This window comes from Aethalodelphis obliquidens, unplaced genomic scaffold (assembly GCF_003676395.1).
Source record: "Aethalodelphis obliquidens isolate GAN/ISIS:26980383/991018 unplaced genomic scaffold, ASM367639v1 scaffold123, whole genome shotgun sequence".
NCBI classification, from domain to species: domain Eukaryota; kingdom Metazoa; phylum Chordata; class Mammalia; order Artiodactyla; family Delphinidae; genus Aethalodelphis; species Aethalodelphis obliquidens.
The window spans coordinates 1604126-1611116 of record NW_020838067.1 but is presented as its reverse complement, the minus strand read 5'-3'; positions in this window follow the sequence as shown (position 1 = coordinate 1611116).

The following is a 6991-nucleotide window of genomic DNA, read 5'->3' as shown; positions in this document are numbered from 1 at the left end:
GGCAAACCTCTTGGGGACCCAACCTAGGGAAGTCCCCTGATTGCCTTTTAATTCCCACAGCAGAGGTTACCGCTGACTGCACCGGCTCCAGGCAGAGCAAATCCAGGACTCGCCATCTGCAGCCCCATCCAGCAGGAATGACTTCATACACGTGGACGGGGCTGACCCACTTACCAAGTGCCCTTCTGTGATTCATCGGAACAGTTGGGGATCCCAAACCTTCCTGAGAAAAAAGAAGGAGGAGGAGGAGATACTGCTCCACGTAACTGAAAAATCTAAGCACGGTCTTTAGGTATGGCTTCATGCAGGGCTTAAATTATGTCATCAAAACCCTGTTGGTTTTCTCGCTGAGACTCTGCTCTCAGGCAGGCTTTTGTCTCAGGTGGCAAGTAAGCGGCAACGGTTCTGGACGAACACCTCCAAGTTGAAAAGTTCCGTGGGAAAGTGAATCTTATTTCCAGATGCTTAAACAGAAGTCCTGGGATTCATGTCGCTTGGCCTGACTGACTTGGTTTTAGCTGCCTCTGTTTCCCAGAGTGACACCATTTTGCATCCCCATCGGCAAGGTATGAGAATTCTACTTGCTCTGTCTGTATCATCTTCCACATTTGGTACTGTCAGTCTTCTTAACTTTAGTCACTTTAGTGGGTATATACTGCCTTTAATCTGCATTTCCTTGATGACAAGTGATGTTGAGCATCTTGTCATATTCTTATTGGCCGTGTTATGAAGTGGCTGTTCAAACTGTTCACTTTAAAAAATCAGGTAGGTTGTCTTATTCTTGAGTTGCAGGAGTTGCCCTAAAAAATAAATTTTGGTTACAAACCCTTACCAGATATATACATTTTTCTCAGTCTGGGGCTTGATCTAAGCTCCAACTTTAAGAGATTAGAGAAAGAAAAACAAATTAAACCCAAAATGTTGATAAAAGGAAATAAAAAAGAGAAGAAATCAATGAAGTGGAAAATTAAAGAAACAATAGATAAAATCAGTGAGAGCAAAAGCTGGTTCTTTGAAATGATGAGTAAAATTGATACAGGCCTACGATGAACTTGACCAAGAAAAAAGAGAAGAGATACAAATTACCAATATCAAGAACGAAAGAGGGACTTCCCTGGCAGTCCGGTTGTTACAACTCGGTGCTTCCAATGCAAGGGGCGTGGGTTTGATCCCTGGTCGGAGAACTAAAATCCCGCATGTCACATGGTGCGGCCAAAAACTAAAAAAAAAAAAAAGAAAAAGAAAAAAGAATGAAAGAGGAGACACCACTACAGATCTTACAGATATATTGAGGATTATAAGGAAATATTATGAACAAGTTTGTGCCAATAAATTTGACAGCCTTGATAAAGCGGACAATTTCCTTGAAAGACACAAATTACCAAAATTGACCCAAGAAGAAATAGAAATTTAGAATAAATCTATATAAATTAAAGAAATTAAATTTGTCATTAAAAACCTTCCCACATGGGCTTCCCTGGTGGCGCAGTGGTTGGGAGTCCGCCTGCCGATGCAGGGGACGCGGGTTCGTGCCCCGGTCCGGGAAGATCCCACATGCCGCGGAGCGGCTGGGCCCATGAGCCATGGCCGCTGAGCCTGCGCGTCCGGAGCCTCTGCTCCACGGCGGGAGAGGCCACAACGGTGAGAGGCCCGTGTACCGCAAAACAGAAGAAAAAAACCAAAAAACCTTCCCACAAAGAAAACATTTTAAAAAGATAATATAAATGCTACACAAACTGTTTCAGAAAATAGAAGTGGAAGAAACATTTCTCAACTAATTTTATGATGCCATAAAACAGACAGAAACATCATGAGGAAAGAGGACTATGGACCGAAATCCCTTATGAGCACAGATGCAAAAGTCTTTAACAGAATTTTAAAAAATCGAATATAGAAATGTACAAAAAGGATAATACATCATTACCACAAGGAGCTTATCCCAGGAATGCAAAGTTGATTTCAAGTCCAAAATCAGTTAATGTAATCCTCCACGTTAGTAGAATAGGAAGGGAAAACCATATGATCATTTGTCAAATAAAGCATTTGACAAAATTTAACACAAGTTCACAACTAAAATTCTTAGCAAACTAAGAATGGAAGAGAACCGCCTCAGTCTGTTGAAGTATGTCTGTGAAGAACCTATGGCTAACATACTCAGCGGTGAAAGATTCAATGCTAAGGTTAGGAACAAGGCACAGATGTCTGCTCTCACAACTTCTGGTCAACATTTACGCTGAAGATCCTAGCCAGTGTAACGAGGCAAGAAAAAGAGACAAATGGCACAAAGATAGAAATGAAAGCTGTCTCTATTTGCAGGCAACATGATTGTATACCCAGAAAACCCTAAGGAATTGTTTTTTAAAAAGATGCTAGAACTAAAAAGTGAATATAGCGAGTTTTCAGGATAAAAATCAATATACAAAAATGCACTGTATTTCTGTATACTAGCAATGAACAATTAAAAATGGAATTTTAAAATTAACTCAGTTTACAGCATCAAAGACAAAATATGTAGGGATAAGTTTAACAAAATATGTGTAAGGCCTGTCCACTCAAAACTTCAAAACCTTTATAAAGCAATGTTACCGCGATTTAAAAAAATCTAAAATAAAACTACAAAACCTTATAAACGGAAATTAGAGGTGATCTAACTAAGTGGAGATACATACCATATTCATAAATCAGAAGACCCAATAGTGTTAAGGTGTCAATTATCCTTAAATTGATCTATATATTCAATACGATCCAAATCAAAATCTTATAGGCTTGGGGCTTCCCTGGTGGCGCAGTGGTTGGGAGTCCACCTGCCGATGCAGGGGACACGGGTGCGTGCCCCGGTCCGGGAGGATCCCACATGCTGCGGAGCGGCTGGGCCCGTGAGCCATGGCCGCTGAGCCTGCGCGTCCAGAGCCTGCGCGTCCAGAGCCTGTGTTCCGCAACGGGAGAGGCCACAACAGTGAGAGGCCCGTGTACCGCAAAAAAAAAATCTTACAGGCTTTATTAAGAGAGAAATTGACAACCGAATTTTAAAATTTATATGGAAAAGCAAAGGACCTAGAAGAGCCAAAATAATCTTGAAAAAAAGAAAGAGCGGAGTCAGAAGATTTACACAGTCTGATTTCGAGACTTTCTATAAAGCTATAGCAATGAAGACAGTGTGATATTGGTGTAAGGATAAACCTATAGATCGATGAAAAAGAAGAGTCCAAAAATAGACCCACACTTATACGGTCAATTGATTTTAAAAAATGTTTTCATTAGAGTATGGTTGATTTACAATGTTGTGTTAGTTTCAGGTGTACAGCAAAGTGAATCAGTTATCCATATACATATATCCACTCTTTTTTAGATTCTTTTCCCATATAGGCCATTACAGAGTACTGAGTAGAGTTCCCTGTGCTATACAGTAGGTCCTTATTAGTTATCTTTTATATATAGTAGTATATATATGTCAATCCCAATCTCCCAATTTATCCCCCCCAGTTGAGAGGCCTTTTTTTTTTTTTTTTACAAACGTACCAAAGTAATTCAATGGGGGAAAATACTGCTTTTTAAACATATGGTGGTTGAACAATTGAATATCTTTATGGAAAAAAATGAGTGCCAACCCTTGCACCATACTCAAAAACAATCCAAAAGGGATCAGAGATCTAAACCTAAGAGCTAAAACTTATAAAAGTCTAGGAGGGACTTCCCTGGTGGCGCAGTGGTTAAGAATGTGCCTGCCAATGCAGGGAACATGGGTTCGAGCCCTGGTCCGGGAAGATCCCACATGCCACAGAGCAACTGAGCCTGTGTGCCACAACTACTGAGCCCATGAGCCACAACTACTGAGCCCGCGCACCTAGAGCCCATGATCCGCAACAAGAGAAGCCACTGCAATGAGAAGCCAGCACACTGCAAGGAAGAGTAGCCCCCGCTCGCCGCAAATGCAGAAAGCCCGTGCGCAGCAACAAAGACTCAACACAGCCATAAATTAATTAACTAATTAATTAAAAGAAAAAAAAAGTCTAGGAAAAAACATTTAAAAAAACCTTTGTGACACTGAGTTAGGCAAAGATTTAAATAGAACACAAAAGGCACAATCTATGAAAGAAAAATAATAAAATAGACCTCGTCTTTATTATTTTTAAGTCAGATACTTAGTACACATTCTTTATTAGGTTTTTAAAAGTTCTTTCTTGTTTTTGGATTACAAAAGAAATATATTTGTCATTACAAATCAAAGAACGCTGCTCACAGAGAACCTTAAGGAATGCATACACGATTATCATATAGGGTTTTTAAAAATACGAATGGGATTATAAGATATGTATTATTCTAGAACTTGGTTTTCCCCCACTTGAAATACATTGTGGACAGCGTTCCCCATCAGCACATGCATAGCTAACTCATCCATTTAAAAAGCTACCTAACAAGCCGAGTAATGGCTGTATCAAAATCTGCTTAACCAGTTCATACTTACGGGTGTTAAGCTGTTTGCAGTATTTTTGCTTTACAAATGATGTTGGTACATCTATTTTCTCACGTGCTAGTATTTCTGCATGATCTGTTACTGAGTGTGTGGTTGTGGGTATGTACACTTTACATTTAGATGGCTTCCAGCTAATTGCTCTTGCAGAAAGGCTGTATCAATTTATATCCCACCAATAGTGGAGGAGGGTGCTTACCTTCCCATGGGCTCGCAGTCAGTGGATGTTATCACTCTTGTTGCTTGTGTAATTGTTTGTCTGAGTGGCCAGTCTGTTAAATGAACAATGGTATCTCGTTGTTGTTTTTAATTTTCATTTATTTGATTGCAAGTGAGGGCATGCTTTCTTTTCATATGTTTATTGACAATGATATTTCTTCTTGAGTGAATGGAGTGTTTTTCTATTGAGTTATTTGCCTTTTTCTTATTGATTTTTAGGAACACTTTGCATATTACAGATATTGACTGTTACTTCCTTATATGTATTGCAAATACTCTCTCCCAGTCTATTGTTTTTCTTTTAAGTTTGTTTATAGCACCTTTAACTATACAGAAGTTGAAACTTTTTTTGTAGTCCAATGAATCAGTCTTTTATATTTTCTGCTTTCTGCGTGATGCTTAGAAAAACCCTCGCTACCTCAAAGTTACAAAAAAAAGTTGTTCCTTTTCTTCAAGTATGTAGTGAATTCTTGTGTTTCAACTGTATTGGTGGTGTTTTAACACTTCAGCTAGGTGTTGGTTACACAGGTATTTTTTATATTATTCAGGTACTTCTGTGTACCTGAAGTATTTCACAATATGTTTTTATAAAGAGATAAAGAGAGGGGAAAACCAAATAAATATTTGATGGGGTTGCACTGCCAGAAAAAACTCCGAGCCTGGTAAAAACAAACTCACAAAAACAAACAAACAAAACAAGACTACGTGACGTTATCTCTAAGCCTAAACGATCTTTAATGTCTGGAATCGGCACCGTCAGGAGCTGGTTACTTACTAAAGAGATGAAGAGCTCCAATGCCCACCGCAGACATGGCCATGGCAGGGCGGGCAGGGAGCAGCCTCCCAGGGAGCAGAACCGGGGCAATTGAATTGGCCACCCAAGAAACTCACGGAGAAGTTTCAAACGTGCCACCACTTGGATGGACCTTAACGACATCATGCTAAGTGAAAGAAACCAGTCACAGAAGACAGAGTGTGTGGTTCCACGTACATGAAACGTCCATAGCAGAGACAGAAGGCAGATTAGTGGTTGCCAGGGGCTGGGAGGACAGAGGAAGGAGAGTGCTGCTGGATACAGCATTTCTGGGGTGATGCAAATCTTCTAAACTTAGATTGTGGTAACGGTTGCACAACTCTGTGAACAGACTAAAAGCCACTTACCACTAATCTGCTTTTCCATGTTTTAGCATGTATCAGGCCTTCATTCCTTTTTATGGCCAAGTAATATTCCATCGTATCTCCAGACCACAGTTTGTTGATCCATTCCTCAGCTGATGGGTTGGCATTTGGGTTGTCTCCACTTTGGGGCCATCATGAACATGAGCGTACACATTTGTGTGTGGACGTGTTTTCCTGCGCCTTGGGTGCATACTTAGGAGTTGCGTTGCTCCAATGGCGTAAAGCAGGGGTCCCCAACCCCCGGCCGCGAACCGATACTGGTCCACGGCCTGTTAGGACCCAGGCCGCACAGCAGGAGGTGAGTGGTGGGCAAGTGAGCAAAGCTTCATCTGCCGCTCCCCATTGCTCCCATTACCACCTGAACCAGCCCCCACCCCCGGCCCGGTCCGTGGAAAAATGGTCTTCCGTGAAACTGGTCCCTGGTGCCAAAAAGGTTGGGGACTGCTAGTGTAAAGAATACGGTGATTCTGTCTCACGTTTCCCGGGGTTCTTGCTAGCAAGCCTTGAGATGTGCTGGGGGTCGTGTGCACTGCGTGGTCACCTCCTCTCCCCTTGCCAGGGTTTGGAAGTCCCGATTACTAATAAGTAGCAGCCGTGTTCTCCCCCAGCCTTGCCTTGTTATGTGGTACTGCAGGCCGCTGTGCCCATAGTGAGAGTGGACAGAGGGCAGTGGAGGCAGAAACCAGCCCCGTTTCCATGGCTGTTTCTCGCTCTCCCTGTCTCTCTGTCTTGCAGTCTCTGTCTCTCTCTCTCTGGAAAGCCTGTAAGGACCCATCTGCACCCTGGCTGTCACCCACAGCTGGCTTGGCCCCCACCAGGAAGTGGTCTAGGGAGTGTCTCAGGGAGTATGTGAAGAAGCCACGTGGACATCTGGGCAAAAGCAACAGCAGGTGCAAATGTCCTGGGGTGGATGTGTGCCAGGTGTGTTTGAGAAGCAGCCAAGAAGCCAGATGGGCTAGATGTGAGCAAGCCAACAGGATGAGATCCAAGGGGTAACGAGGGTCCAGGTGGTGTGGGCTCCTCGCAGCCAGGAAGACCAGGCTCACATTTTCACAGGGTCCCTCTGCTGCGGTGGTCTGAGTGGACAGTAGGGAATTTGTAGGCTTCCATCAAGAAAGCTAG